Source organism: Molothrus ater, chromosome 19, assembly GCF_012460135.2.
Source record: "Molothrus ater isolate BHLD 08-10-18 breed brown headed cowbird chromosome 19, BPBGC_Mater_1.1, whole genome shotgun sequence".
Lineage (NCBI taxonomy): Eukaryota > Metazoa > Chordata > Aves > Passeriformes > Icteridae > Molothrus > Molothrus ater.
Window position 1 is genome coordinate 2,709,015 of NC_050496.2, and position 16,264 is coordinate 2,725,278.

Sequence of the window (16,264 nt, forward strand, 5' to 3'; positions counted from 1 at the left end):
GTCCCACCATCAAACCCTGCTCCAGTCGGGTCTCAGGCCATGTGAGAGAGCTGCCAGCAGAAAGCAGCAGACTTGCAAACACAGCACCATAAACCTGGCTTCCTCTGGGGATGGAACAAGGGGAACAGGCAGAGATGAAAGCAGAGAGCACTGCTGCTTGGTCCTCTGCACAATCAGACACAGCAACAACGCCAGGGAATTAAAGTGCTGCAAGAGTGCAAGTACTCTTTGATTGTATTGCTCTACAATAATATTCTATTGTAACTCCACATTTATATCATCACAAGTGTCCAGAGCAGGGCAGGGAGGCTGACACAGCACAGATTCCTGCTGTTCCCCCAAAGCACCACAAAAACAGTCAAACAAGCTCAGGACAAGCAAAACCAACACATGCTTTTGATTTAAAAATGCTCGTCCTGTAGAGGCTGTGTCCTCCACAACACTCAGAGGCCCAGCCTCGAAGCAGATCTGTCATTGGTAACCAGGCAAAACATTTAGTGAGGATCATTTTTGCCCAAATAACACCTCCAGGACTGGGCTTCAGCTGTTTTGGTTTCCCTGGCAGACTGATGTCATTGCCTTGCTCAAACAAGGGCTTGAGTTGCCTTCCTTGCCATGACCTCCCCGTGCAGAATCAGAAGGTTTATTTGTTCTAGGATAAAGTATGGTGACACATTAAAGATGCCCTCATTCCTCCTCTTAGATCAGCTTGACATCTGTTTCAAAAACGTTATGAAACACTCTCTGAACCTGCTGTGGAATTGAATATTGTGATATTTCACCCAGGCGCCGTTCGGGCGAACTTTCACCTCCGAGTGAAAGTCTGAGTGTCAAAAGTGAAAACAAACCACTCAGAGCCTTTCACTGGGACAGACCTTCAGTGACACTGGATGTAGGGAAATAATTGCAGATGGTCTTGTTGTGGGGGAAACCTCACCTGCCATGAAACCTCACCCTCAGTGAGCATTCAGCTGCTGTAAGATCACATCATGGAGCTGCCTGGTGGTAACACATCCAGACTGCAGCAAGGTCATTCCACAGGAAACCCTCACACAACAGCAGGGTTTTGTTCACTGTGGTTAATAGTTCTTGAATGGGGTGTGGGGAAATAAAAAACAAAAATTACCAAAAGCCTATAGCCAAATATTTTTGCTATAGATAAAGCAGGCTTCGCTTAGATTATTTCATTCATGTTTACAGTGGAGAAACAAAAGGAGAAAACATATGATGCTATTGAGAATGACAGAGAGGCTCTTTCTTTAAGAAAATTTAAAAGCTTGGCATATTAATCAAGGAGAATCTTGCCAACCTACTGGAATTTTCTCACACATAACAACCCAACAGTTTTGGTGTTCCTTGCAAAAATATCTTTCTCAAAGCCCCTGGGAGATGCAGGATTTCCACTTCTCCTGTGGAATGGAATCTGGAGAGTATGTTTTAGCCACATAGAGGTGCTACAAGAGAAATAATTGCAGATGGTCTTGTTGTGGGGGAAACCTCACCCTCAGTGAGCATTCAGTTGCTGTAGGATCACATCATGGAGCTGCCTGGTGGTAACACATCCAGACTGCAGCAAGGTCATTCCACAGGAAACCCTCACACAACAGCAGGGTTTTGTTCATTGTGGTTAATAGGGCTTCAATGGGGTGTGGGGAAATAAAAAAAATCCCTAGCTAAATATTTTTGCTACAGATAAAGTGAGAAGATACAGATAAAGTTTTTGCTAGAGGCTTCAGTTAGAAGAAATGTTTTTTTTCATGTTTACAGTGGGGAAACCAAAGGAGAAAAAATATGATGTTATTGAGAATGAGAGAGGGGGTCTTTCTTTAAGAAAATTTAGAAGCTTGGCATATTAATCATGAGAAAAGGAGAATGCTTGCCAACCTACTGGAATTTTCTCACACATAACAACCCAACAGTTTTGGTGTTCCTTGCAAAAATATCATTCTCAAAGCCCCTGGGGGATGCAGAACTTCCACTTCTCCTGTAAAAGGCATCTGGAGAGTGTGTTTTAGCCACATAGAGGTGCTACAACAAAAGAGTGATGCCAGCAGAGACACAGACCCACACTGGAGAGCATAAAGAGGGTGAGGAGAGCTTGGTAAGGGTCTGGAAAGAGAAAGCAGAGAAAATTCATTTTTTCAGAAAATATCATGGTGACAGTAATGTACTGCTCCATCTGCAGGATTGACCATGGAAGGCACCTAAAAGAGCTCCTGAAATGCCTCTTGTGTGCCAGCAATCTGGAAATCTCTCAATTCCTAACAAGAAGGCAACTGCCAGCCCCAAGATGAGAGGCAAATCCTGAGGGAAGGAGCTGCTGGTGGTGCATGGGAGCTGTGTCAGCTCGGGGAAGTTGGTGAACCCCCTTCCTCAGGACAGCCAGCACTGTGGCACCAGGATCTTCTCAGAACAAACACAGAGAGGAGGAGAAAGGAGAAAAGCCTCTGAGCCCTCTGCAGGTGTGATTTGCGCCTCAGATGCCAAGCAACAGGCACATGGGTTTGCAGTGTTATGCAGCCAAGGCAAACAAGACACAGCAAAGCCCAAATCTGACCCCCTCAGGATCCATAAAGCAGCCCCTGGGAGCTGCAGGGGGCACGTTATTCCTAATTGTGTCTTGTTTAACTTGGCTCTTTAAACAGCAAAGCTTTTGCTGCCTTGGCCAGAGTCCTCAGTCTCACACCTTGGTGGGGCTTACCTCTTTTCTTGGAGTGGCAAGTTACAGAAATCCCTGATGGCGACACATGTGAAATGTTTTTGATCAAACCCCACTAATTTTTAGAAGAAGCAGTAAGGATGACATGCTGACAACCTCTCCAATGCAGAGGGAGAATCCTTCACACAGAGGACAAGAGCCTCCCTTTCATACTCAGCTTCACTGATTGCCATCGCCTTTGTCTGGATTTTTCCCTCCTAACCAGCAGCAAAACAGAGATTTATGCCCAGCAGAGGTGACGAAATCAGGTATAAACCCCATCAGCCTCACTCCTCACTGATATCCTGAGCGAGTTAAGGAGAGCCCTTCTGAGGAAGAAGCATCAAAATTTTCAATTTATGCTCAGCCAGCGACACCCTTGATCTCCGAGAAGCGAACAGTGCTATTTTCCACAAAGGAATAACTCTGCCCCAAGCACACTCTGGAATAGCAGGACCAGAGCCTCTTCCAATGAGTCCAACAGGAAAACTCCCCATTTTTGCACTCATTTGCCAGCAACCCCATCGAGAAGCCCAGGGATGCTGAAAGCTCTGGGCCAGGCAGCCTCCACAGCAGCCTGGAAGCTCTGTGGAAATATGTGAAGCCCCTGGGTATCTTCCAGACCAGTCTTTCCCTCTGTTTTCCCTCCATATTTCTTATTTTGGCCCAGTGGGGAGCAGAACTGTGTTTGCTCAAACTGAATTGATCCAAGCTTGAAAAACAGGGTGAGGTGTGATACTGTCAGGCTCCCTAAGCTTGAGGGATTTGTTACTCTAGTGCAGAGCTGGAGAAACCTCAGGAAGAAAAGACAAAACATTTCAGTCCTTCCTGCTGAGCACTTCATGAAAACAACATTGAAAGATAAACTCATTTCATGGCAGCCCCAGGTGGCAGCTCTTGCTGGCCCAGCTCTGTGTCCTGCAGGAAGGGCTCAGGGGACACCGCCCTGCCCTGCTGGGCTGGCTGCAAACCTCACTGGCAGCCAGGGCCTTGAGGGATGTCTCAACATCACACCTCAGCTGTGTTTTAGCCCATCAGTGACAAGGTCAAGGAGACAGAATGGCCTTGAGAGTGACTGCTCTCATTCCCCCAACCCCTCAATGGCCCTGTGTTGTTTTATACATTACAACAGTTCTACTATCGCGATACGTTGTCTTATACACCAAGAGTTCTTTTCTCATTGTAGTGCAAGGGTTCTGTAGTGCCAGAGTTTCATACCTCCTCAATGTTTCTCATAGGCATCTCCTCTAAGCACTGACTGTCCTTGATCCTTGCAGCAACCATCTGACTTCTTCTCTCACCACCAATCCACTCTTTTATGCCACTTGTTCTTATTGGCTTCAGGTGTTGCCTGTTATCATCTGGCCTGCTCCTAATATTTAATAGGGTTCAGCTGCAATTTGTTGGGGGATAAGATTATATTCTACATTACCTTCATTTACCCATCCTGTGTCCCCCTATAGCTCTGTGACCTTATTCCCCCTCTCACCTGCAGGTTACCCAACCAGATCTCATCCTCTTAGCCAGGAGAGCTCCATCAGCCATTCCTCTGCTCTTTCTGCAGGGCCCAACCCTCACAGACTCTACAAGTTACCTTTGCTGCTGTACCTGTAACACCTGCCTGCTCTGGAAGGCAGGAATTGGGATAAATACTCCCTTTTGTCCATGCAGCAAAAGGAGTTGTACCTATAACACCTGCCTGCTTTGGAAGGCAGGAATTGGGACTGTCTCAGTTTGGAAAGACAGGAGTCTGCTAAGGAAGGCAGGAGCCTCCCCTGAAATAGAAAATGTAAATCCTCCCCACCCCTCCCAATTGCTATAAATTTTAAATTAAGGGGCTCTCAGGCAAAAAAATGGGAGCAGGAAATAACAGTTCTTTAATAGGGAAAGGGAAAATATAAAAGGATAAAATAAACAATGCAGTACACTAGAACAACACTGCCAGAGTCAGAACCCAGCCTGACACCCTGTGGGTCAGGGTGCTGGCAGCAGAACCATTGGAATTGTGGCTCAGCCCTCCTGCAGTGTCAGGGGTGGCTCTGCTGGAGCAGGGATCCTGGAGAAAGGTGCAGTCTCTTCCTCTGAAGATCCAGGGCAAGAGGCAGCTGCTGTTCCTCTGGGGAATCCAGTGGAGAAAGTGTTGGTGTCTCAAAACCTCTGGATTATATCCGGGTAGGAATGCTTGGCTCCTCCCTCTGGGCTCCCATCTGCCAATGGGATGCTGTAGTTCTTATCAGCCATGCAGGGACATTCAATGGCTGTTATCAGCAGGTGTCCCCTCCCCAGGGAGGTGTGAATGTGGTCACTCAAAGAGAGAGATAAGGCAAACTGTCCACTTGACAAAGGTGATCTGCCATGCAGATGGTAACTGAAAACATCTTGCATTGCAATCTTCAACAGGGATAAACACTCCCTTTTGTCCCTACAGCAAAAGGAGTTGTACCTATAACACCTGCCTGCTCTGGAAGGCAGGAATTGGGGTGAACACTCCCTTTGGTCCCTACAGCAAAAGGAACCATCACCGACTATCATGTTATTAAACAGTTAAACCATACATCCCTACATTATCACTTATCATCAATACACTTTCAATTAACCTTCCTCTGTATTTCCTAGTATCAAAAAAACCTACTTGGTTACTGGTGTGCTGCCTGCAGAGCAGTGCAAAAATACACTGGATATCACTGAAATGGGAAATAAAGGAACCACAAAACCAGAATATTTGAGTAATAAGTAATAATAAGTAACCACAAAGTCAGAATATTTCCCCTTTTAGCATCATTTGCTTAATGCATTGCAGGTTCCTGTCTGATCTGCTCTAAACTTTCTCAGCCCTGCCAACTCCCAAGCATCTTCTTTTGCTGTGAATGTCTTGGATTATCATTTCACAGGGGACTTCACTGCTTTTTTCTAGTTTGCACCTCCTTTCCTTATTTCTGGTCTGTATTTCCCACACTTTCTGATCAGTCAGTGCACTGAGCAGGAGAAATGGAAACTGGATAAATCAGCATCACACCTTGTCCAATTACCTCCCATTATAACCACATCCAGATGCTACACTCAGAAGTTGCAAGAAATTCCATTGGGGATGGTCATAAAATTAAAAGCATATCTATTCCATTCCTCTGTTATCAAGTCACAATATTTCCCCTTTTAGCATCAAATACTTATATAATTTGCAATACACATAGCCCTCATCCCAAAATAGGAGGGAAAATGCAGAGCTGGACGTTTCCAGTGCCTACAGACCAGACTTTGCACAAAGCCAAGGCCAAAAACACAAGGAAACCTGTTGCATGAGAGAACACAAGATAAAATATAACATAAAATAGAATAAATATAACATAAAATAGAATGAAATATAAGATAAAATAGAATACAACATAAAATAACCCTGCTCCTGATCTTTACAGCATCCAGATTTCTCTAGACCTGCTTCCACTGCTGTTTTTTCCTTCTTTGAAAGTTTGCAGACAGAACCAGGCCAGGATTCCCAGATCACCATGTCCCATGGTATTAGTGCTTCCTGATGGCTGCTGCTGAGAGCCTGCAAATGGCACTTTTGATTATATCAGTGTCTTGAAGGCATCTGTGATTGATTTACACAGACAGTTCCCTCACTCACACCACTGACAGTCAGTGAGGCTCGAATTTACAGCAAAAATTCCTGATTTAATCCAGAAATTCATCACCTTGCACTTCTATGTCAAACCACTTCTATTGCTCCCCCTCTCCAATCCTCCTCCTCTGCCGAGGCCTCCCCACAGCCCATCATCAGCAACAGCTTCACTGATGGAAATATTTAATAAAATCAGCCACAAAACCCACTTCACAAGACTCCACAGCATGCTTAGTCCTGACAACTCTGCTATCACAAAAACCATCACACGTCCCTTAAGCAGCTCCCTGTAGCCTAACTTTTAAAATCTTGCTATAATCCTTTTTTTCCCTCTGATTAAACTCATTTCCTACGTGGCACAACAACAAATACTTGGACAACCACACATAATAAATACAAACCTGGCTCTTTCTAGATGAAGACAGTGCAGTTGACAGAGATGTGATATTTGACCCAACTGGAGCTGCATGCCAGCCCACTTTCCAATCCCCTTTGTCTTGAACAATCTTTTTTTTTTCTCCAATATTCATTGCAAAGCTTTTCCTCCTATTCAGGTCAAACCCAAAGGTCTACAGTTATTCACTACCACTAAGTCTTTTGTTACAGTCACTATTAAAACACAATTAAAGCAGGATTATGGGATGCTTATGCAGAACAGGATGTTAATCCACAAATGGTCCTGTGGAAGCCACATTTGGAGTCAAATCCTAGCTGGTGCAAATAAGAAAACTGGAATTGCACCCAGAGGAGATTAATACAACAGTACCTCACTAATTCACACTGAAGGCAAGAAAACCACATTGAATATTTCTGACTAAAAGGAGTAAGAGAAGTACAAATAAATGCACCACAAAATGCTCTCCTTTTCAGTTCCAAGCAGCAATCTGAGTGAACATCGTGGGGCACTGCAATGAGAGGAGCTTGCTATATATAGCTAATGAAATCCTGCTAACATTAGACATGGCCACAGCATCTGTTACTAAATCTTTGCTGAGGAGTGTACACAGACCAGCAGTTTCTAGAGGGCTGGAAAGAAAAGCAATGTACTGAAATGAAGCTTTGTCAGCTTCTGGTGTACACAAACACAACCTTAAATTGAGGCTTAATATTTACTGCTGTGTCATCTCCACAGGGAATTCTCATCAGTGCCTGAGGTGATCCTCAGGTGATGCTAAACTCTACAGCACCAGCAATTTCACTGCCTCTCCTTATTACTCTCCAGAAAATTTTCAATCAACACGAAGGAAATTATGCCCAAGGTACAGACCTGCTCTCATTAACTCAATCTGCATCCACAGGATGGCCCATTTGAGGAAATTTTCACCTTTTAAAAAAAACTCTTCAGCATCTTCCACATGCCGAGCACCAATCCCAGAGAGCCCCCTTGCCCCACAGGCTCCCTGCCCTGACCAGCAGCAGGGCTGTAACTCCGTCCCACAACATGTTCATGCCTCAGGTTTTGGCTGAAATCAGTGGCTGCCCTGTAACTTTGGGGTTTCAACACCCAGGGGAACAAGTGAGAACGAGTCAGCCTTGCTCCAAACCACACCAAGCCCAGAAGAGCAGCCACAGGCAGGGAGGAGCCCCCAGCACTGCAGACATCATCCCAAAACACAGCACTCTGGGCTTAGATCCCTTTGGGGACAGAGAAGAAGGCTGTAAGATTTTGTGGAGCAGAACCTGTGGGTCTTGCAGCTTGGACTGTCCCAGCAGAAACCACCTCAGGTGCCTTCAGCAGGAATCAGCCAATCTCCAACAGGACTACCTCTGTGAAACCAAGCACTAGCTCCAGTTGAGCCCAGCAGCAATTTCTGAGGCTGATTCCTGCTTTGCAGAGCTTTATACAACAGAAGGAAGAAATTCAAAGCCTCAGGTAGGTTGTGAATCCACTCGGGCACAAAGACAGCAGAGGCATTCACTTAAATGCAGGAAGCCCACAGCAAAATATCTATTCCCTGACAACAGCTTCTGGGTACCAATCTCTCATCATCATGGTGTTGAGCAAGCACAGTCAATAACTTCCTGGCATCTTGGAGAATTCCTCTGCACCTGGATTTCCAGCGAGTTATAAAATTTCTGCCTCGCAGGACCCCGGCCATTTTTTGTGCCGGTTCTCCCTTCAATTTCACACTTAATTAAGTCCCCAGATCAAGTCTCAGGATGGATTGCTCACTGGACCAGCAGCCAGAATTGATGTCCTGTCTAACTGATGGGGCCTGAGGTCCAAAGGAAAAAAAGAGAGAGCACGAGTGATAAGCAGAGAGGGAGAACAAGGAAAGCTGATTTTATTGCAGGGTTAAAAGCCTAATCTTCTATTAAAATGGTATCAATGAGAGGAAAAGTGTCTCTTATCCATGTGATACTGCTGACCCAGGCTTGCTTTAGAAGCTGTAATATCATTCCAAGAGAAAATTATGTTGGCAAGTAAGTATTCTTGAGAGACAGCTAAAAGGAAGCAGAACTCAGAGAGAAGACAGCACGGGATGGAAAAGGGGCTGCCCAGGGCTCTGTGGGGAGGAGACACACTGAACCTGTGATGAGGAACCCTGCAAAACCAGACAGAGGTAATGGGAAAGCCTACAAGGCTCAGTGTGATGAAGTGCTCAAAAGCTTGGCTGTTTCCTCTGAACTTTCTCCAAACGCCTCAATTTAGGCTGAAAACCTCATGAGCTAAACCCTACTCAGGAGATTTCTGGAAGTTCCTGTTCTTTTTGGAAGTATCACAAGAGGGATTATTTTTATTGCTGCAGTTTGGCATTCCAGTGTGCAGCATGGCCAAACCCAGGAAGGCTGAAGGCAGTGAAGAAGCAGAGCTAACATTTTTTGAGTGCTGTGAGAGGTTGAACCATAAGTCTGAGTGTTTCAGGTCAGTCCTATCCTGGGCACACACAAGCAGTTCTTCATGATAAGCAGACCACATCCTCTCTTTAGAGCATTTCAAACAAATAATGAGGCATTTCCAATGGATCTCAAAGACCCTGGTAGGCTGGTGATGGATAAAGAAACAAGAGAGGAGTGTAGGGGTTTCCACTGCTCTTTTCTGGCCCTGTATTGTATTGTACAATATTGTACAATATTGTACCTATGGACAATTGAAAATCAGGCCATTGATCATATTCAAATTTACTGAACAAATCACTGCAGAAGCTGACTGAAGAAGTTCCTCCACTAACAACTCACAACCCCTTTCTGCAATTCATTTATTGACCCAGCTCCCCACCAACACACCAGATAACCCAGATGTGATAACACGTGCTAGGTACTGCAAACACTACTCACCATCCCTCACACACCACCTGCTTTTCCTGCACATTTCTTCATCTACTGAAACGTCACAAGAAGGAATTTAGAATTCTTTGGCCCACTTTAGAGCACATTTTGCTGATTGGAGCACATTCCTGGACTCAAAGTAAGGCTACACACTCTGGTACTAACCACCTGTCCAAAAAAGTGAAAAAGTCTTATTCATTAAAAGTAATTAGGTGGATTTAAGCTGGCCAATTGCCCCAGAGCCATGAAGGGGCTTTCAGTTGGGTATTTCTGTATTAACAAGCAGAGAAAGAGGCCTATTAGAAACAGTTAATGATAAATGTGGTTCTTCAAAGAGGTTTTGATATCAAGCCTCTGCATAGGCATCTTTGCTATCTGGTCCCATTTTTGGCCAAACAGAGAAGTGGTATCAGCATCCATGAAAGGCTAAGCCATGACCTTACCAATGTGCCCACCATGAGATGCATCTTCCACCCTGAAACTCCCAGAAATCTACAAATACCAGAGCTGAGCAGGTTTCCAATACAGGAATACTGGAAAGTACCTAAATTCAACCCTAAAAACCCACAGTACCCAGCAGGGGTGGGAAAAGCCATGATAACTCGCCCGTAATTCCTTCAGGAATTACAGGTTTGTTTTCTTGGTTTTGAAGCCAATACAGTGACAAAGAACATTTAATGTCTCAGGCATGTTTATCAGAATCCACTTGTTCAATGCAAATTCTGTTAATTCCAGGGAATCTTCTTCCACTCTTCTCAAAACTGAAGTGAAAGATGTGATGGCCTGAAGTGGCCAGAATGGTGTGGGTGGTCAGAGTTATGCAGATCTCCCCCAAACTGTAGAATATATTAATATTTCTTGCCGTTCCCATTTGAAGACAACTGGTCCTACATGAACCCCCAGAACAGATTACACTGAGGTAATGATTCCAGCAGCAAGGAAAGCCCCTCACAGCTGATATCCAGGAGAAGCTCTGCAATATGAGCTGAAGAAAACAACATGAACTGCACACAGATCCTGAGTTAACACCACAGAATTTCAACTGGAAACAATTCTGTCTGGTCCCACGTGCCTGCGTGAAAGCTTTACTGAGCCACTGTGCCCTTTGTTCCTATCAGGTTCATACCTCATGCCTCAGAAAAAGAACATTTTAAAGATCCCAAACGTGTTTTTTTATAAAACTTAGCACTGCCATGATAATGCTGACCAGAAGATAAGAGCAGCTACTTCACCCTCTAATTAGTACTTCACATTTTCAGTATAAATCACTGCAAGGACTCCTGCCTTACATCCTTGGGTACCTCTCTCCCCTTCTCTCCTTACAAACCTGAATTTAAGAACATGTAAATAAGTTGCCTGCATGGGACCCATCCACTGGCAAAGCAAAGACTTTCTGAAATCCTGAGTTAGATTAAATAAGCATCCACACGATTCTGTCTGGTCCCACGTGCCTGTGTCAAAGCTTTCCCTCAGCCACTGTGCCCTATGTTCCCATCAGGTTCACACCCCATACCAACCTGCCTCAGAAAAAGAACATTTGAAAGATCCCAAACGTGTTTTTTTATAAAACTTAGCACTGCCATGATGATGCTGACCAGAAGAGAAGAGCAGATATTTCACCCTCTAATTAGTACTTCACATTTTCACTATAAATCACTGCAAGGACTCCTGCCTTACATCCTTGGGTACTCTCTACCCCTCTCTCCTTACAAACCTGAATTTAAGAACATGTAAATAAGTCTTTTCACATTTTCTGAAAAACTTGGAACCTAAACACTGCAGTGACAGAATTGCCCCAGCTGTGGGGGAGATGGGGCTTTAATCCTCTCTGGTGCAGAAACGAACAGAGCAGAACTCCCCAAACCCCACAGACACAAGGGGAAGAGGAAATGTGCCTCAACAGGCAGCACTGGAGGCAGAAATCTCTGCTGAACCTAAACCTGAGCAGATTACAGAGGTCACATTGGGTGTATTATTCCAGTTGGTATTTTGAGAACTGAAAATCCGAGAAGACCAAAGTAAACCAGCAAGAATCAATCACAGCCAGAAATCCAAGTATTTGAACTTAGAACCAGCTTTTTTTTTTTTTGTGTGTGTTCATAAATCAAGCAGGGAGAAGTAAAATCTTTGAAGATTTTCAGAGAAAATGTTATTATGAGTTTAAAAAAATACAGAGAACATTTTGTGGCTAGAGTTGAACTTTTTGGACAAAGACTGTGAATGATGGGAGGACCTTTTCAGTCTTTATGATTCTCATAGAAAATAGTCATTTCATAGAACATAGAAGGAGAACACAGAAGATGAATTCTGAGCCCTGAGGAATGAAGAACCATGGAATGGTTAGAAGGAGGATTCTCCTTAGCACAGGCTGGGAAACAGCCACGTCCTTCAGCCTGAGACCCACAGGGAGATGCTTATCCTTGAATTTCTGGTGAGGCACCTCCTGGTCTCCACCAAGACCCTCCTTCCCTGCTGATGGCAACAAAGCTAACAAGGAAATTGATTCCATATTTCAAAATACATTCACTTTGCCCAGGCCTTCTCTCCAGCAAGAAAAGACAACATCCTGAGGTTTGCTCCAACAACACCTTGAGAGAAGTGATTAAATTCCCTATATTTTCATGCTAATGGACTTTTTTTGCTTCAAAAATGTCAATCTATTTAAAAGGTCACTTTTATTTTTAAAAATTCTTCATGACAGGTTTCAGAGTACCTTTGACACTGGATTACATCATGTTTCCTCTGACACCTGAGTCACAGAATGCTCAGAACAGGATTTCCAAGGCTTCCTTTTATTTTGTGTTCCCAGGAATTCTACTCCCACCATGAGTATAATCAATAATAATAGGATATTATTATAGGATATATATATAAAATATACATTGTAAATATATTACATTAGGATATAATATAGAATGTAGAATATATTATATATTATATATTATATATTATATATTATATATTATATATTATATATTATATATTATATATTATATATTATATATTATATATTATTCCTGTGGTAATAATCAATAGGATTATTGCCACAGGATTCAACAGGAGAAAGGGCAGCAAACACTGAACACATTTGAAGGCCCAAACCTCAAAGTCAACATTTTCCAGTCAAGAAAATAGCACTTTGGTTATCAATGAGTGTGTCAAATTATGAATTTATTATGAAGAAAGCATGCTGGTAAATGAGCCCAAAATAATAATAATAATAATAATAATAATAATAATAATAATAATAATAATAATAATAATAATAATAATGATGTAGCATGCTCCCTACAGCCTATGGCAGCTCACTGTGATGGATTTGAGATGGCTTAAGGTGCCAGTTAAGTGAATCAAGAATTAAAGCAGCATCACTGAATATCTACAGAAGAAGGGTGAAAAGGATGCCTTAAGGCTGTCTTGCTGTCCTGCCTGTGCCCCAAAACAGGACCAGTTCTGCCCATTTCTTTCTTGCTACACATTTCCCAAGCAGCTTTAAACCAGTTTCACTTGTTCCATGCTTTTCCAAACTCCTCCAGAGCTCTGCTGCCTCCAGGGCTGGACACTCCTCTCCTAACACCAGGTACAGCCCCTCCTGTGGTGTAAACCTGGGGCAACACAACCCACAAGTTCTCCTAATTCTCTTTCCAACGGCTTCTGCACTAACAAAATCTATTTCTCCGGTCTCCTTTGTCTTCTCACTCTAAATTAAGACACCAGAATTTCTCCTCTCTTATGGGTCACACTTCCCCAGGTCTGTAAGTACCCACCTGCACACTCTTCTGGAGGATCCTTGACTCCACCCCTTCTCCAAAAGCCCTCCAGTGTTCAGAGCCAACAAACTCCTTATTTCCCCTGATTTTCAGAGTCCTGCCCAACCTCCCAGCTCAAATCTGAGCACAATCATTCTCACAGCCACCCTCCAGTTTAGATCACAACTAAAACATCAACTCTTCAACCTGCTTCAGAGCAGGGTCTGTTTAGAGCAGAACCTGCAGTTTCACAATTTTCACATCTGAAATAGCCAGGACATTTCTGATGCAATCTAGACAGGATTCCATAGAATTTGTGAGTAGGAGCCTGAGAGGAGAGATGTGGGGCTCCAGGCTGCTCTCCAAAATGCAGTTTATTGTACCCAAGCTGTCACAGCAGTCCAGGGTCATGGGTGACAGAGCTGTGCCCACAGCTGTCAGCTCCAGCTGCAGGCAGGCCTGGACACCCTTTGGGTTTGGTTACAAATGCATTATAGACTTTTCTGTGCATCTCATACATAATCAACCAATCAATACCTTTACTATTACCTGCAGCCTATCATAACTATCATTGCCATGTTATGGTTAATACTATCCAAATCACATGAGTTAGTATGTTACAGTTTAAGCTAGAAGTTGTTTTTCAGTTATTTTGTAGTAGAAAATTCTTGGGGCTTTTTTCTACTTGCCACATCAACGTGTCTTCTTTGCCTGTGCTATCTTTCTGCTTGGTAAAATCATCTTTTTGTTTGTGGTCTGCTTATCCCTTGCTTTAAGTCATAAAATCTCTTCCAATCTCGACACAACCTTTGCTTTCTTAGCTGTCCAGCAAGCCTGGCTCAGCAATTGTCAATTTACACATCTATTATTCTCCTGTATCAAAACTTGCTTCCATCTCTGTTCCATTTTCAGATTCTGCATTCAGAGACCTTTCTTCCAGGCACACGTAGCTGTGAAACTTTCTTGTCAAACTTTCAGCCAGGCCTGGCAGCAGGTCCTGGCAGCAGGATCAGTGCTCCTGCACTTTAAAGCCCAGTGCTGTGCGTGCTGCTGCTAAAGTGGGAGATTCTTTCAGAGCAGCATTAAGGTTTAGGACTTATAACTGATGTGCTCTAATCCTTCCCAGCAGAGGCCAATGGTGCATGTAAGAGTATTAAGCTTGAGATACATTAAATCCTAAACATTTCCAAGTTGCAAGCAGAAATAGATCACAATCAAAGCCTGCAATTCAAACATGCTTAAGAGAATGAGCTCAAACCCTGATTTCAGGAGAGCTCTTCTCCACACGTCCTGAGTGCCAGATCTGGATGAAGATATTAAAAAGCAGTTTCAGTCCTTATCTTTAGCCCATCTGAAGATCAAAGAGAATTGGAAACAAAAACATTCCAAGGCATTGAAGTGATGCATTTGTAATGAGTTTCTCCTATTATTACACACACTTGGGATTTTTTTGGGGGGGGTGTTGGGGAGACAGGGAAGGAAGGCAATTTTGGCAGCCTGTTAAGAAGAAAGGATGGAAACACATTTTAACACATTTTATTTCTAATTTTCCCCCCTCTTCTCCTATTTTTCCTCAATAAAACCACTGAAGAGGTCCATGAAATTACAGGAGATACAAATCCGTTATCCACAGTTTGCAGGTGTCGACATGCCAGACCCTTAATATGTAAATAAATTGGGCTGGGCTTTTTTTCTTTCCCTTTCCAAAGCAGCGTTGGCCAGCAGATAAACAGCAACAATGCAGCCTGTGTGATGGCCCAAATAATTAATTCCTATAACCAGGAATCTTCTTGAAGCTTGCCTTCAAGTCTAACTCTGATGGGGAGTAAGAGAGTAAGGGCTGCTCCTCAGCTGTAGGTGAAACAGTGACACGACTGAGAAGGAAATTGGTTTGAAAATCCTGATGAGGGATGAAGTAAGGAGTGAATGAGTGAAAGAGAGCAGAAAGAGAGAGAAAGAAGCACAGAGATTCTCCAGAGGCTTATGAGAATCATGCCAGTGAAGAGACTGTGCACAGAAACCATCTCCTTCTCAAAGTCGGCGTTTTGCCAAAAAAATAAAAAAGACCCTGATCCCTAGAAATGTTCCTGTCTGCTGGCTCCTGGAGATAAGGGAGTGATATTTCACAGTCTGACACTAATCATATTTGGGCAGACTAAGTAAGGACAGTGCAGGGGCTTTCTTTGCAGCATGCATATTCCAAGTTCAAAGCAAAAACTCGTTACTGTGCCTAAAAAATCCTCTTAACTCAGAAACACGAGGAAAAAAGGGGAGAGAAAAAAGAAAGTGAGGGAGGTGCTTGGAGGGGGGAGGAGAAGTGTCCTTATCTTTGTATTGTTGTCTCTACCCAGCCCCATCAGTGATGCCTGCTGCAGGTTTTTATCATGGGGGGAAGATGCTCCCCTCTTTTCCCCCCACCCATGAAAATGTGACAGGAGGCTTCCTGATGCAATATTTCATGGCTGTGATTTACACATCCCAGCCTTCGCTCCATCTGAAGGCAGAACAGCCACCATGGAGCCAGTTCCATGGGTGAAATCAGTGGAATTCTCCCCACTGGAGACCCAGCTGGCCCTGTTTGCTCCTGCAGCGGGAAACTGCTCACCCCTGAGCAGAGGTCACTGTCTGCCTCTCTGCTCAGGGCTCCTCTATTCCCCACCAGAAAACAACAGCAAAAAATCCTTCACTGAAGCTGTGCCATGAGCTGGAGGCCTCAGCACAGATAAACACAGGCTGGGATGGAGATGGAGCAGCAGAACTGTCCCTGTTTGGAGCAGCACCCTGCCCACGCCATGGTCAACCAACACTCAGCTTCCCCCACTGCTGCTCCACTCCAGCCCAGGGGCTCACAGGGTGTGAAAAGCACAAATACAAAACATCTCCAGGGAGCAGAGCAGGCTTTATCCCACACAGTCCTCACCAAACCCA